General features: G+C 41.2%; 1 protein-coding gene across 2 annotated transcripts in view; it reads right to left on the reverse strand.

Annotated features, from left to right (window-relative positions):
- Positions 1 to 14,360, reverse strand: part of LOC109899708 (bifunctional heparan sulfate N-deacetylase/N-sulfotransferase 2-like) — a 182,914-nt gene extending 168,554 nt beyond the window's left edge. The window contains exons 1-2 of one of the 2 annotated variants that reach the window (XM_031835740.1): positions 14,172 to 14,360; positions 7,407 to 7,446 (exon numbers count right to left, since the gene is read on the reverse strand). The gene's annotated coding sequence lies outside the window, so the exon portion shown is untranslated. The remainder of the gene's footprint in view (positions 1 to 7,406; positions 7,447 to 14,171) is intronic. The other variant, XM_031835741.1, reaches the window with a different exon arrangement.
- Positions 14,361 to 17,415: the final 3,055 nt, after the last annotated feature.

Consider the following 17,415-nt stretch of genomic DNA (forward strand, 5'->3'; position numbering starts at 1 on the left):
CAATTCTCTGCAGCCAATGACTGGAACAAATTGCAAAAATCTGACGCTGGAGACTTGTATCTCGCTCTCTAACTAAGCATAAGCTGTCAGAGCAGCTTACCGATCACTGTACACAGCCAATATGTAAATAGCCCATCCGGCTACCTCATCCCCATATTACTACTTACTCTCTTGCTCCCCAGTATCTCTACTTGCACATCATCATATGCACATACCGTTGAAGTCTGAAGTTTACATACAGTTAGATTGGAGTCATGAAAACTCGTTTTTCAACCACTACACACATTGTGTTAATAACCTCTTGAAGCTAGGGGGCACTATTGTTATGTTTGGAAAAATAACATTCCCAAAGTAAACGGCCTATTTCTCAGGACCAGATGCTAGAATATGCATATAATTAGGATAGAAAACACTCAAAAATGTTTCCAAAACTGTACAAATATTGTATAACAGAACAGATATTGCAGGCGAAAGCCTGAGAAAAATCCAATCAGGAAGTGACTCTTATTTTGAAATCTGTGTTTCTATGCATCCCTATTGACCATTGAAAGGGATATCAACCAGATTCCTTTTTCTATGGCTTCCCTAAGGTGTCTACAGCCTTAAGACATGGTTTCAGGCCTTTATTTTGAAGAATGAGGGTGAACAACCACATTATGTAAGTGGTCAGGTGGGGGCTCTCAGAGTGATTCTTGCGCAAAAGAGAGAGGCAGCCATTGTTCCTCCCGGTCCAAGTGAAAAGCCAACTGTCCCGGTTGATATATTATCTAATAGATATTTGAAAAACACCTTGAGGATTGATTATTAAAAAAAAACTGATTTTCGTGACCAAGCTTCCTGATGCTAAGTGTACATAATGCTATGCTGGGCTATCGATAAACTTACAAACTCTTGCATTGCTTTCGCTGCAAAGCATTATTTCTAAATCTGAGACGACAGGGTGATTAACAAAAGGCTAAGCTGTGTTTAAAAATATAGTAATATTATTTGACTGTTGCGCTATGCTATTCAGCGGTTGGTGATGACAAATATACCGGATCCGGGATGGGTAGTTTTAACAAACTATAGTTTTGGCAAGTTGGTTAGGACATCTACTTTGTCGTTTTCCAACAATTGTTTAGAGACATGTTTTTTAACTTAGAATTCAATGTATCACAATTCCAGTGGGTCAGATGTTTACATACACTAAGTTGACTGTGCCATTAAACAGCTTGGAAAATTCCAGAAAATTGTCATGGCTTTAGAGGCTTCTAATTGATTCAAATGACGTCAATTAGCCTATCGAAGGTGTACCTGTGGATGTATTTCAAGGCCTACCTTCAAACTTGGTGCCTCTTTGCTTGACATCATGGGAAAAACAACAAATCAGCCAAGACCTCAGAAAACAAATTGTAGACCATCACAAGTCTGGTTCATCCTTGGAAGCATTTTCCAAATGCCTGAAGGTACCACGTTCATCTGTACAAACAATACTACGCAAGTATAAACACCATGGGACCATGCAGCCGAGACGCGTTCTGCCTCCTAGAGATGAATGTATTTTGGTCCGAAAAGTGCAAATCAATCCCAGAACAGCAGCAAAGGACCTTGTGAAGATGCTGGAGGAAACAGGTACAAAAGTATCTATATCCACAGTAAAACAAGTCCTATATCAACATAACCTGAAAGGCTGCTCAGCAAGGAAGAAGCCACTGCTCCAAAACCGCCATAAAAAAGCCAGACTACGGTTTGCAACTCCACATGGGGACAAAGATCGTGCTTTTGGAGAAATGTCCTCTTGTTTGATGAAACAAAAATAGAACTGTTTGGCCATAATGACCACTTAAGTTTGGAGGAAAAAGGGGGAGAACACCATCCCAACCGTGAAGCACAGGGGTGGGGGTGCTTTGCTGCAGGAGGGACTGGTGCACTTCACAAAATAGATGGCTTCATGAGGTAGGAAAATTATGTGGATATATTGAAGCAACATCAAGACATGTCAGGAAGTTAAAGCTTGTTCGCAAATGGGTCTTCCAAATGGACAATACTTCCAAAGTTGTGGCAAAATGGCTTGAGGACAACAAAGTAAACGTATTGGAGTGGTCATCACAAAGCCCTGACCTCAATCCTATAGAAAATTTGTGGGCAGAACTGTAAAAACGTGTGCGAGCAAGGAGGCCAACAAACCTGAGTCAGTTACACCAGCTCTGTCAGGAGGAATGGGCCAAATTCACCCAACTTATTGTGGGAAGCTTGTGGAAGGCTACACAAAATGGTTGACCCAAGTTTAAATTGTTTAAAAGACAATGCTACCAAATAATAATTGAGTGTATGTAAACTTCTGACCCACTGGGAATGTGATGAAAGAAATTAAAGCTGAAAGAAATCATTCTATTTCACATTCTTAAAATAAAGTGGTGATCCTAACTGACCTAAAACAGGGAATTTTTACTGGCAGGAATTGTGAAAAAAGGATTTTAAATGTATGTAAGGTGTATGTAAACTTCAACTTTATATCACTCCAGTATTAATGCTAAGTTGTAATTATTTTCCTATTTATTTATTTATTTCCTACCTCCCTACATCTGCACATGGATTCTATTTTTATTTTATTTTGTGTTATTGACTGTACTCCACCCTCATGGAGTCTTTCTGACCGTTTGAGCAGACATGCACATTTGTGGCCTGCTGGAGGTCATTTTGCAGGGCTCTGGCAGTGCTCCTCCTGCTCCTCCTTGCACAAAGGTGGAGGTAGCGGTCCTGCTACTGGGTTGTTGCCCTCCTACGGCCTCCTCCACGTCTCCTGATGTACTGGCCTGTCTCCTGGTAGCGCCTCCATGCTCTGGACACTACGCTGACAGACACAGCAAACCTTCTTGCCACAGCTCGCATTGATGTGCCATCCTGGATGAGCTGCACTACCTGAGCCACTTGTGTAGGTTGTAGACTCCGTCTCATGCTACCACTAGAGTGAAAGCACCGCCAGCATTCAAAAGTGACCAAAACATCAGCCAGGAAGCATAGGAACTGAGAAGTGGTCTGTGGTCCCCACCTGCAGAACCACTCATTTATTGGGGATGTCTTGCTAATTGCCTATAATTTCCACCTGTTGTCTATACCATTTGCACAACAGCATGTGAAATGTATTGTCAGTGTTGCTTCCTAAGTGGGCAGTTTGATTTCACAGAAGTGTGATTGACTTGGGAGTTACATTGTGTTGTTTAAGTGTTCCCTTTATTTTTTGAGCAGTGTATATATAACCATCAGTTCATATAACCTAGTAGTACTGGAGCAGAGAGACAGGTATTATGGCTCCAGCACATGGGTGCATCACTGCACACTGAGCTACTTACTGTTAGGCTACGTACAGCTTAGTGCACTGCACACCAGGACATCACATTTCAGGGCTGCATTGAGATGATCATGTTAAATTAGAGAATTATGCTGCTCTCTAGCCCCTCTGTGTCCCCAGCGAGGAAATGCTGAGGTTTATCCCATGGATAGCATAGGGAAGATGGGTCAGGTCTGCACAAGAATGTAATTAGTTATACCCACTCTTACCCTAAACATGCTGCTAGGAGGAAGTTGAGAAAACAGCTGGGCCGCCATTCTTAAATGCTCATGAAGGACAAAACAGTGAGGATTCAAACGCACTCAATAGGCAGTCAAGATGCTAATGACTTTCTGAAAGTGTATGAGAGGGAGTCGTTGCGATTGAACTGCTGGCGATTCAGGTAAGAACATTTTCAATGCTTTCATGGTCTTTCCGAGCAGAAGACCTATTTTACTACTGGAGGAATACAGAGGCACTTCCGAGGTAACATGTCATTAAAACAACCTGCTACTCATGTTTTAACACACACCTTGACTACAGCCTAAAGGTACATCATTTCAAAATGTCCCGGTCCCTCTACTACATGCCAATGACTGAGGCAATTGGGAGACTATGGGAGGTGATATACAGTGGTTTGCGAAAGTATTCAGCCCCTTGGCATTTTTCCTATTTAGTTGCCTTACAACCTGGAATAAAAAAATTGATTTGAGGGGTTTTGTATCATTTGATTTACACAACATGCCTACCACTTTGAAGATGCTAAATATTTTTTTATTGTGAAACAAACAAGAAATAAGACAAAAAAACTATTCACCTCCCAAAGTCAATACGTTGTAGAGCCACCTTTTGCAGCAATTACAGCTGCAAGTCTCTTGGGGTATGTCTCTATTAGAGGTTGTCCGATTAAATTGGAATGGCCGATTAATTAGGGCCAATTTCAAGTTTTCATAACAATCGGAAATCTGTATTTTTGGACACGGATTTTGCCGACTTCATTCGGCAAAATCATTTAATGAGGCAAGTCGGTTAAGAACACATTTTCAATGACGTCCTAGTGGGTTAATTGCCTTGTTCAGGGGAAGCACAACAGATTTTTACCTTGTCAGCTCAGGGATTCAATGGAATACTTGTTCCCCTTGCTCAGCATGGGTAACGCTACTTCGAGGGTGGAGGTTGTCGATGTGTTCCTGGTTCGAGCCCTGGTAGCGGCGAAGAAAGGGATGGAAGCTATACTGTTACACTGGCAATAATAAAGTGCCTATAAGAACATCCAATAGTCAAAGGTATATGAAATACAAATCGTACAGAGAGAAAGTCCTATAATAACTACAACCTAAAAACTTCTTACCTGGGAATATTGAAGACTCATGTTAAAAGGAACCACCAGCTTTCATATGTTCTCATGTTCTAAGCAAGGAACTTAAACGTTAGCTTTCTTACATGGCACATATTGCACTTTTACTTTCTTCTTTTTGCATTATTTAAACCAAATTGAACATGTTTCATTATTCATTTGAGGCTAAATTGATTTTATTGATGTATTATATTAAACGTTAAAATAAGTGTTCATTCAGTATTGTTGTAATTGTCATTATAACAAATAAATTACTTTTTTTAAATTACAAATTGGCCGATGTATAGGTATCGGCTTTTTTTGGTCCTCCAATAAATCGGTATCGACGTTGAAAAATCTTAAATCGGTCGACCTCTAGTCTCTATAAACTTGGCACATCTAGCTACTGGGATTTTTGCCCATTCTTCAAGGCAAAACTGCTCCAGCTCCTTCAAGTTGGATGGGTTCCGCTGGTGTACAGCAATCTTTCAGTCAGACCACAGTTTCTCAATTGGATTGAGGTCTGGGCTTTGACTAGGCCATTCCAAGACATTTAAATGTTTCCCCTTAAACCATTCGAGTTTTGCTTTAGCAGTATGCTTAGGGTCATTGTCCTGCTGGAAGGTGAACCTAAGTCTCAAATCTCTGGAAGAGTGAAACAGGTTTCCCCTCAAGAATTTCCCTGTATTTAGCACCATCCATCATTCCTTCAATTCTGACCAGTTTCACAGTCCCTGCCGATGAAAAACATCTCCACAGCATGATGCTGCCACCACCATGCTTCACTGTGGGGATGGTGTTCTCGGAGTGACAGGAGGTGTTGGGTTTGCGCCAGCCATAGCGTTTTCGTTGATGGCCAAAATGCTCTATTTTAGTCTCAACTGACCAGAGTACCTTCTTCCATATGTTGGAGAGTCTCCCACATGCCTTTTGGTAAACACCAAACATGTTTGCTTATTTTCTTCTGGCCAATTCCATAAAGCCCAGCTCTGTGGAGTGTACGGCTTAAAGTGGTCCTATGGACAGATACTCCAATTTCCACTGTGGAGCTTTGCAGCTCCTTCAGGGTTATCTTTGGTCTCTTTGTTGCCGCTCTGATTAATGCCCTCCTTGCCTGGTCCGTGAGTTTTGGTGGGCGGCCCCATCTTGGCAGTTTTGTTGAGGTGCCATATTCTTTCCATTTATTAATAATGGATTTAAATGGTGCTCCGTGGGATGTTCAAAGTGTGGGATATTTTTTTTATAACCCAACCCTGATCTGTACTTCTCCACAACTTTGTCCCTGACCTGTTTGGAGAGCTCCTTGGTCTTCATAGCACCGCCTGCTTGATGATGCCCCTTGCTTAGTGGTGTTGCAGACTCTGGGGCCTGTCAGAACACACATATATACATATATATATACACATATACACACTGAAATCATGTGACAGATAATGACACTTAGATTGCACACAGGTGGACTTTATTTGACTAATGATTTGACTTCTGAAGGTTATTGGTGGCACCAGATCTTATTTAGGGGCTTCATAGCAAAGGGGGTGAATACATATGCACGCACCAGTTTTCCGTTTTTTATTTATTTGAAAAGTGTTCTTTTTTTCATTTCACTTCACCAATTTGGACTATATTGTGTATGTCCATTACATGAAATCTAAATAAAAATCGATTTAAATTACAGGTTGTAATGCAACAAAATAGGAAAAACACCAAGAGGATGAATGCTTTTGCGAGGCACTGTAGGCATAGGCTAGCACATTATAACATTACACAATTACCTATTTTTGAACAGAATCTAGAGTCATCTAAGTAAATAAATGCTCTCAAAGCACTGCTACACAGTTCACCTTATTTCCAAAACCCTAAGACTAAATTTCAACCACAATTCATTGATTGCAAGGAAAGAGAGAAAACTGACACGTTAAACAAATTCCAGCCAGTGTGTATCAGATGGAGCTAATTGAGGCCCTACAGGCCTCGAGTGGAGAGATCCTCCCCCCGCCGTGCTCTGACTGTAGCCCAAAGCTCACTCGGCAGCCCCGATATTAAACCACTGCCGCATCATTACCTCAACCTATTGACCCCGGCTGCTGTGTAATCCCTGCAGCGTCTGCATCTCAGACACAGTGTATATTATTAATAACAGAAGCTGTTAAGGTAAGCACATATTGATCCTGGCTGTGAATAAGATCGAGAAGGGGTCAAGGACCATTCAATCTTGCCTTCTAATGGGATGACTTCACCCGGCTCCTCCTCCCTGCCCAATTGGGTTTCTCTGATTGACCATGTTTGAAAGATGCGTTTGTTCCCTGACCTGTTGAAAGTCACAGGGCTGACAGGAAGATGTCTGAAAAAAATGACAGGTTTTCCTGTCAATCCACTTCCTTAGTGAGCTGTCAGTGAAATTAAGATGTGCAGCTTTTCACTTTGCCACCCTTACAGGGTAACTGTCCAGTGAAAATCTCATTTTAATTTTGGTTTATTCGGTTTGCTCATACCTAAATAATGTTGGCTTGTCCTGTATTTGTAGTAGTGGCCAAAGCATACATTTGAGAAAAAACACTCAGTAAAACCTCATTTCAAACTTGTTTTTGAAACAAACTGTTTTTGTTTTTTTTGTTTTTTTAATTTATTAAAAGACATTGTTTGGATAATGACATCCTATTTGGCCCGAGACAGGCCTATATGTAAATTCTCCGGTGGGGAGTAGGATCCTTCGAGGCTTGGGGAGACATGGGCCTTTTATCAATCAGATTTGCTCACCTCCTGCGCTCTCTTCTCCTCCGCCGCCCTCTCTCGCCACCTGAAAAAGGTCAAAGTTAATCGAGGAGAGTCGGCGAGGAGAGTGAACATTGGATGAAAATGCGCTTGTTGGAAATGACACAGTCCTTCTCCACTAACGCATCATTAGACAAATGACGTTTACAGGGGTGGATAAAAAAAACTGTAAAGCACTCAAAACAATTTAAGTTAATTGTACAATACATTTTATATACATTGAACAAAAATATAACGCAACCTACAACAATTACAGGTCATGTAAGGAAATCATTCAACTGAAAAAAAATTGTTGCAGGACTATGGGATTCGCATGACTGGGTAGGAGCACAACCATCGTTAGGCCAGGGAGGGCATAGGCCCACCTACTGGGGAGCCAGGCCCAGAAATATTTGTGGCTGGTCTCAGACAGTCCCGCAGATGAAAAAGACGGTTGTAGAGGTCATGGGCTGGCATGGTTATACGTGGTCTGCTGTTGTGAGACCAGTTGGACGTATTGCCAAAATTCTCTATATCGATGTTGGAGGCGGCTTATGGTAGAGAAATGAACACTAAATGATCTGGCAACAGCTCTGGTGGACATTCCTGCAGTCAGCATGCCAATGCACGCTCCCTCAAAACTTGAGATATCTGTGGCATTGTGTTGTGTGACAAAACTGCACGTTTTAGAGGGTCCGTTTATTGTCCCCAGCACAAGGTGCACCTGTGTAATGACCATGCTGTTTAATCAGCTTCTTGCTATGCCACAGCGTCAGGTGGGTGGATTATCTTGGCAAAGGAGAAAGGCTCACAAACAGGGATGTAAACAAATGTGCACAAAATTTTAGAGAAATATGCTTTTTGTGCATATGAAAAACTTCTGGGATCTTAATTTCAGCTCATGAAACATGGGACCATCACTTTACATGTTGTGTTTATAATTTTGTTTAGTAGAGATAAAAACAATTAGTAGCATATTGTTTTTACACGTGTGTATGTTTTCTCCTCTAACAAAACAAAACTTGATTCGAAGGGTGTGTGGCAGACTTCGAAACATTTTCGCGGTAGGATACACATGAGTATCATCGATGAAAGGTGGCTATCGAGGGGGGATAACACTTCTGTTTGCCTACCAATAAATTGACACACGTGTTGACCACTTATCGGTTTCCAGATCACAGAGGGCGGACTTTTGCTTATATTAGAAAACCCCATGGGCTCAGTAGTGCACACTCAACTGCACACAAGCTAGCAAGACAAGCCATTCACAGCTGGTTTAGGCAAAAAAGGACAAAGCCTACGCAACAACTACAGGTCACTGCCAAAATAAAGAAAACACCAACATGGTGTCTTAATCGGGCATTGGGCCACCACAAGCCTCCAGAACAGCTTCACTGCGTCTTGGTATAGATTCTACCAGTGTCTGAAACTCTTTGAGGGATGCATCACCATTCTTCCATAAGAAATTCAATCATTTGATGTTTTGTTGATAGTGGTGGAAAATGGTGTTTCAGACACTGCTCTAGAATCTACCATAAGTGTTCAATTGGGTTTGAGATCAGGTGACAGACAGACATAGCCTTTTAACCACCTCTGCTCTATTACAACACCTTTCTCAAAATCAATGAAATCTATTCTTCTAGCCATGGTAGCCAAAATAATGAGCAACTGGGCATTTTTATACATGACCCTAAGCATGTTGGGATATTAATTGCTTAATTAACTCAGGAAAAACCTGCGTGGAAGCACCTGCTTTCAATATACTTTGTATCCCTCATTTACTGAAGTGTTTCCTTTATTTTGGCAGTTACCTGTATCTCGCCAGTCAATTCTATTAGCTAGCATTCTAACGTTACCTATGGCGGCTAATTTAGCTAGGAATATAGTGACAAAAATAGAGAAAGAAATATCAGGAATTTAGTGACAAAGCAAATAATAGAAATGACTCAGGCTTGTGAAATAATCAGTCTGCATGTATTGCTGTTGTAGTAAAGTGCCCTAGTAGTTCCATTGTGCTTCCTGAATCCATCCATGCTAGTTCACTTGGTGCAGCCGAGCTCGGGCAGTCTGCCCCAGGGCCCCACTATGTGGGAGCTCATTTGAATATCCAAGTGTTGGCCAAGCTGTCAAATCAGGTTCTCTAACTAGTATACCCAAAAACTAGTGATGCACCGATATGACATTTTTGGCCGATACCTGATATTTCCCTTGCCAAAAAAAAAAACAATACCAATAACCGATATAAAACAAAATTGCGACCTTTTAAGCATTCATGTACAGTTAAATAGTTAACACACACGGCGGTGTAAGGCACTGCATCTCAGTGCAAGAAGCGTCACTACAGTTCAAACAGTTGGACACGGACTGAAGGGTGTGTTCATAACAATTAAACTGTTCTGCCTTGTTAGCTAGCAAATTTGTCTAAACTTAAAATATGAAGACTCCAATAAAGATTAGCTGGCTACTCACTAGCATGCGGTGCTTGAGAGATTGTTTATGGACCCGTGATACATTTCTATAATGACTGCTACAAGAAGTGAATGTGCATTATGCATGGCTCTGGTTAAATTTGTAACAAAAATTGCATTTTCAGACTTCAAAGACAGATCAGAGACTATTGCAAAAAAGCAGATCATTTAGTTTTTTATTTTACCAGGCAAGTCAGTTAATAACAAATTATTTTTTTCAATGACGGCCTAAGAACAGGGGGTTAACTGCCTTGTTCAGGGGTAGAATGACAGATTGTTTACCTTGTCAACTGGGGGATTCGATCTTACAACTGCTCGGTGACTAGTCCAACGCTCTAACCACTAGGCTACCAAATAATAATAATAAAATTATTAGTGGTCTTATGGTTGTGAAAGGCTTATATTTAGCCTAGCTATAATTTCCCAATCCCTGAATTCATTAGATTATTGCTGGCTGTTTGAAATGCAGTATATTTGTCATCATTATACTGCCTGGGGAGCCCAGCCAACCAGAATAAGTTTTTCCCCAAAAACGAGCTTCATTAGCAGGAACCGGGTGTGGAGGTCCTGGGCTGGCGTGGTTATATATATATATATATATATATATATATATATATATAAAAATCGCCCATAAATTTGAGAAAATCATATCACCCAGGCCAAGTACCACCAGGGGTCCTAGTAACCCTGGTTGGGAACCTCTGATCTAGAACAGACAAAATTAAATATACTTTTCCAACACACACAGTGCGGATATACTTCATTATACTGCCTGACTCTGAATTCCAAAGACATACACAGGATGTTTGCTCAGAATAGATAGTACTGAACCATTGACTCAACAACCACCTAGACCCTCTGAAAATGACCCAGTAAGGACAGTCAATTCAGGAAGCAAACTGAAATTCCAATACCAGTTCCAATTTTCCTCATTTAAAAGCAACTGACCCCAACACTGGTGACTAGTTCTAATTGTTTCAAGAGATAATACATTAAGAACAGCCTCAAGCAGACAAAACCATTAGCATTGCCTCCGTTGTTGCTGCGATAGCGCGTAGGAATTCAACCCCTGCCAATATCATTCTCCCATTTTCCTAGGAAGGAAAAGGGTTTGAGGCAGTGTCCTGAGATCTGTACAAAATCCTGTGTCCCAGTAGGTGAAAAATAAGAGGAATTTATTGATGCTCAACCACTACTAAACATTTCACTGTTAGTCTACACCTTACGAAGCGTGTGATAAATACATTTGATTTGAGATTGCCATACAACTGCCACCCTTCAGCTCCAAAATGTCAATGCAACCCTGCATCAATCTCAAGGCCCATTTTCCAATCCGGGGGGCATTAAATGTTATTAATGTACTTCAACTCCATCGTAACCACCACAAAGATTGAAGTCAGCAGAGAACCTCGCAGAGTTGAATGAGGCAATTAAATACCAGCTCCACATCATTTCTTGTGGTTTATGCCTAGGTGTCAATTGCCGAATGATGAACAAAGTATAGCCTAAATATAACTTCTCAGCAAGGACCATACACATCAGGTGCACTTGACGTGTTGGACTTAAACTCAGGCAAAGGAAGAAATGTCCACTCTCAAACTTAATTAGGCAGCAAATATACTGAATTTCAATGATTTTACGGAAATCAGTCAATTGAAATTAATTCGGCCCTAATCTATGGATTTCACATGACTGGGCAGGGGCGCAGCCATGGTTGGGCCTGGGAGGGCAGAGGCCCACCCACTGGTGAGCCAGGCCCAGCAACTGGGGAGCCCAGCCAACCAGAATAAGTTTTTCCCCAAAAACGAGCTTCATTACAAACAGAAATACTCAGTTTCATCAGCTGTCTGGGTGGCTGGTTTCAGACGATCCCGCAGGAAACCGGGTGTGGAGGTCCTGGGCTGGCGTGGTTACACGTGGTCTGCGGTTGTGAGGCTGGTTGGACGTACTGCCAAATTCTCTAAAACAACATTGGAGTCGGCTTATGGTAGAGAAATTAACATTAAATTCTCTGACAAGAGCTCCAGTGGACATTCTTGCAGTCAGCATGCCAATTGCGCGCTCCCTTAAATCATCTGTGGCATTGTGTTGTGTGACAAAACTGCACATTTGAGAGTGGCCTTTTATCATCCTCAGCAAAACGTGCACCTTTATAATGATCATGCTGTTTAATCTACTTCTTGATATACCACATGTCAGGTCAGGATTATCTTGGCAAAGGACAAATGCTCACTAACAGGGACGTAAACGAATTTGGCCACAAAATGAGAGAAATAAGCTTTTTATGCGTATGAAAAACTTCTGCGATTTTTTATTTCAGCTCATGAAACATGGGACCAACACTTTACATGTTGCATTTATATTTTTGTTCAGTATAGAATAGGAACCTACAATCTAAAGGCTTGCTGATGAGCATTAAAAGGCAAGGACATAACCAATCAACCTTACCTTTCAGCAAAGCAAAGCTTTATAAATGGGTCAAACGTGAAAAATAAACAATGCTTATTTTTGCATAGTCCATTTTAAAAACATGTACTGTTGGAGATAGGGTTTGTCCAGTGCCACATTAAAAAGGGAAAGTTAGTCCTGTTCCACTTTAAAAAATACCTAGTTAATACCCTTCATGCAGAAACAATCATTGTGAGAGCCACCCCCAGGCCTTACTCTTAATTATAAAGTGGTTCTCTCAGACATCAGTAATATGCTCAGAGGACAGAAGTCATCTTGAGCCCACAGCTCAACACTAATTGGGCTTTCCACTCAAAAATAGAATGAAACAAGTTGTTGAAGCGGGATCATGAAACAAGGACTGAGCTTATTGTACCCAGTCTTTCAAAATAGAGCTTGTAAAAAAAGTGTTCATTTGAGGTGCAAAATTAAGCTGAGCATGATGCTGTATGTAGGCTACTTTTTACATGCATTGTATAAGTGCACTTTGGGAAAAGAATGACATACATTCACTAGCATTACATTACTCATCAGGATCGATAGATTCAAAACAATAGTTTCAAGGCTATCACATTAATACTGCTCATCAGAGAAAACATAATAGAACACCAGGGTTGCTGTGTCTCTTTCTCCCATGGTGTCCACATCTCAACCAATCAATGGCAGCAACTTCAAATCTACTAACCTTCATTCAATAACCAAAAAGATCATGTGGTTCCTTGAGCAATTAATTACTGAGGAGTAGCCACAGCCCCTGTCCTGGAAAAACCTCTACCACCACACTGTTAAGAGTCAAAATGTCTGGAATACTCTGCAATTATTAGGCCAGTTGAGTGTTAACATACAGTGCCTTCAGAAAGCATTTATACCCCTTGACTTTTTCCACGTGTTACAGACAGAATTTTAAATTGATTAAATTGAGATGTCACTGGCCTATACACAATACCCTATAATGTCTATGTGGAATTATGTTTTTAGAACATTTTTAAAATTAAAAGCTGAAATGTCTTAAGTCAATTCAATAAGTAATCAACCACTTTGTTATGGCAAGCCTAAATATGTTCAGGAGTAAACATTTGCTTCACAAATCATGAGTTGCATGGATTCACTCTGTGTTGCATGGATTCACATGATTTTTGAATGACTACCTAATTTCTGTACCACACACATACAATTATCTGTAAAATCACGCAGTCGGCAGTGAATTTCAACCACATTGTTTGAAGTACAATATACCAACATAGCTAAATCAAAGCTGTGTGCTGGAAAGCCTTGGTAGAGCATGGGTGGAATAGGCATTGTGGTGCTCGAGAATTTCCTTTACTTTTCGGCTTCAGACTAATGCCTACCTCTCACTTACAATACATGAATGTAATAAAATAAAAATAAACGTTTCAAACTGTAAACAAAAACACTTTACAGTAAAAATAAAAAAAATACGGTTGTTACATACCAGAATAACGATGGGGAGTTACTGGTTATGGAAAAACTTTTACATGCAACAGTCAGCCATATGATTCACCACTAGCCTCTTAATAGTAAGCAAACAACTCTAAGCATCTCGATAGAACGACTAGCTCCAACAAACACATGCTGCTGGAATTCACCAAACGTTTCTTCATATTTAGCGAACGTTACTAATGATGTGAATACACATGTCCACGTCATTCACTTAAATTGTAAAGAAAATATAGAGAGGAAAACCATGCATTGCCAACTGGCAATGAAATATAGCTAGCTATATGCTTGAGAGGTTAGCCTACCGGCTAACTTAGTGTTGTACACATTCAATGGGGTGCCTTCAAGTTAAAGAGGACACGCAACATATTCAAAGTAAATATGGTGTTTTACTTACCTAGGTACGTTTTTGAAAGACCAATATCCACACGAAATGCATAACGACAGAAAATATGCAAATGTTTAAAGTCTAGTTGACAGCATCGTTCCTGAATCCGCCATCTTCATTCAGCAATCGATGCATTCTGCCGAAACTCCGGAATGAACCAAAGTGAGCAGGAGGAGGAGGAGGGAGATTTCCTAACAGTGGACATACAAACGTTGTTTATTTTGAATAATTTCTCTGATCGGAGAGGAGGAAAATCCTCGAAATTACCCAATTTTGAGGCGAATTGTGTTGGTATTTTAAGGTTAAAGCGCAAAACGGACAATACAATTGATCATGCTTGTTTTAACCCCCATAACACGGATATATTTCATGATACCCTTGTCCCGACAGAACACCCCGAGCTTCTTTCAGGCTTACTTTTTACTCACAGGTGCATAAGGGGCAAAAGTGCAGAGCTTATTCGGCTATGCTACTCCTTTTACTTGGGTCAACAAAGTGATGACAAAATGCTAACTTTGGCGTCTGAGCAGGTAGCAACTAAAACATTGGGTATTCCAATGTGAACCCCATTGTCTGAACGTTTAATTTGTGAACCCTTCCACGAAAGTCAATTGATGGGGAAATACACAAAAACACAATTAGTTATCACATTGTATTTCCACACCACATAGAACTGAAGATCATTAACTAAGTGTGAAAATAAAATCACTGTAACCAGGCTACCGGTGAACTTGATCATAAATTGCCCTATAGCTCCCTCTCCTGTTCATACTGTGACAGACCGTAGCATGCATTTAAAAAAAATTAAATTTACATCAATCATACCAATTCATTTTGCCAGTCAGTGCTCAGAGGATTTAGACAAAAACACTATTTCTGATTTAGAGTAATTGTGGTTCAGTAGTAGCTTCTATCAAGGCCATCAGACTGTTCAACAGTCACCAGTAGCCAGCCTCCACCCATTACCCTGCACCTTAGAGACTGCTGCCTTAGTCATTGAACACTGGTAACTTCAATGTTTACATACCATTTTACCCACTTTATCCTATAACTACTACTGTACATTCCTTTCCTATTCATATACCGTCTTTACACACCATTATTCATCAATCTACACACATGTATGCATACAGTGGCTTGTGAAAGTATTCACCCCAAGGCATTTTTCCTCTTTCTCTTGGGGTATGTCCCTATAAGCTTGGCACATCAAGCCACTGGAATTTTTGCCCATTCTTCAAAGGCAAAACAGCTCCAGCTCCTTCAAGTTGGATGGGTTCCGCTGGTGTACAGCAATCTTTCAGTCAGACCACAGTTTCTCAATTGGATTGAGTTCTGGGCTTTGACTAGGCCATTCCAAGACATTTAAATGTTTCCCCTTAAACCACCCGAGTGTTGCTTTAGCAGTATGCTCAGGGTCATTGTCCTGCTGGAAGGTGAACCTCCGTCCCAGTATCAAATCTCTGGAAGACTGAAACAGGATTCCCCTCAAGAATTTCCCTGTATTTAGCACCATCCATCATTCCTTCAATTCTGACCAGTTTCCCAGTCCCTGCCGATGAAAAGCATCCCACAACATGATACTACCACCACCATGCTTCACTGTGGGGATGATGTTCTCGGGGTGATGAGAGGTGTTGGGTTTGCGCCAGACATAGCATTTTTCTTGATGGCCAAAAAGCTACAAACCTTAAAGTGGTCCTATGGACAGATACTCCAATTTCCACTGTGGAGCTTTGCAGCTCCTTCAGGGTTATCTTTGGTCTCTTTGTTGCCTCTCTGATTAATGCCCTCCTTGCCTGGACTGTGAATTTTGGTGGGCAGCCCTCTCTTGGCAGATTTGTTGTGGTGCCATATTCTTTCCATTTTTTCTATAATGGATTTAATGGGGCTCCGTGGGATGTTCAAAGTTTAGGATATTTTATGTTTTTTTTCCCTTCAATCTACACACAATATGCCTTAATGACAAAGCAAAAACAAGTTTTGAAGTTTCCAGATGTATTTTCTTTTAAATCCGGAAATATCCCATCTACATAAAAATGTTCAGACCATTTACTCAGTACTTTGTTGAAGCACCTTTGGCAGCGATTATAACCTTGATTCTCCTTGGGTATGATGCTACAAGCTTGGTATACCTTTATTTGGGGTGTTTCTCCCATTATTTTCTGCAGATCCTCTCAAGCTCTGTCAGGTTTGATGGGGAGCGCCGCTGCACAGCTATTTTCAGGTCAGGTTCAAGGGCATTCAGAAACATGGTCCGAAGCCACTCCTGCGGTGGTTGTGTGCGTTGGGTCGTTATCCTGTTGGAAGGTGAACCTTTGCCCCAGTCTGAGGTCCTGAGCCCTCTGAAGCTGGTTTTCATCAAGGATCTCACTGTACTTTAATCCACTCAGCTTTCCCTCAATCCTGGCTAGTCTCCCAGTCCCTGCCACTGAAAAACATCCCAACAGAATGATTCTGCCACCACCATGCGTCACCGTAGGGATGATGCCAGATTTCCTCAAGACGTGATGCTTGGCATTCAAGCCAAGGAGTTCGAGCTTGGTTTCATCAGACCAGAGAATCTTGTTTCTCATGGTCTGAGTACTTCAGGTACCTTTTGGGAAACTCCAAGCTGGCGGTCATGTACCTTTGACTGAGGAGTGGCTTCCATCTGGCCACTCTACCATAAAGGCCTGATTGGTGGAGTGCTGCAGAGATGGTTGTCCTTCTGAATAATTCTCCCATCTCCACAGAAGAACTCTGGAGCTCTGTCAAAGTGACCATCGGGTTCTTGGTCACCTCCCTGACTAAGGCCCTTCTCCCCCGATTGCTCAGTCTGGCCGGGCAGCCAGCTCTAGGAAGTCTTATTTAACCTTTGTTTAACTAGGCAAGTCAGTTAAAAACAAATTCTTATTTACAATGACGACCTACACCAGCCAAACCCAGATAACGCTGGGCCAATTGTGTGACGAAGCTTGCACTGAGATGCAGTGCCTTAGACAGCTTCGCTGCCCGGGAATCTTGGTGGTTCCAAGCTTTTCCCACTTAATAATGATGGAGGCCACTATGTTTTTGGGGACCTTCAATGCAGCAGACATTTTGCTCTACGGACAATTTCTTCGACCTCATGGCTTGGTTTTTGCTCTGACATGCAGTCAACTGCGTGACCTTATATATAGACAGGTGTGTGCCTTTCCAAATCATGTCCAATCAATTGAATTTACGACAGGTGGACTCCAAACAAGTTGTATAAATTTCAAGTCTGAATACTTAT

This window comes from Oncorhynchus kisutch, linkage group LG11 (assembly GCF_002021735.2).
Source record: "Oncorhynchus kisutch isolate 150728-3 linkage group LG11, Okis_V2, whole genome shotgun sequence".
Classification (NCBI taxonomy): Eukaryota; Metazoa; Chordata; class Actinopteri; order Salmoniformes; family Salmonidae; genus Oncorhynchus; species Oncorhynchus kisutch.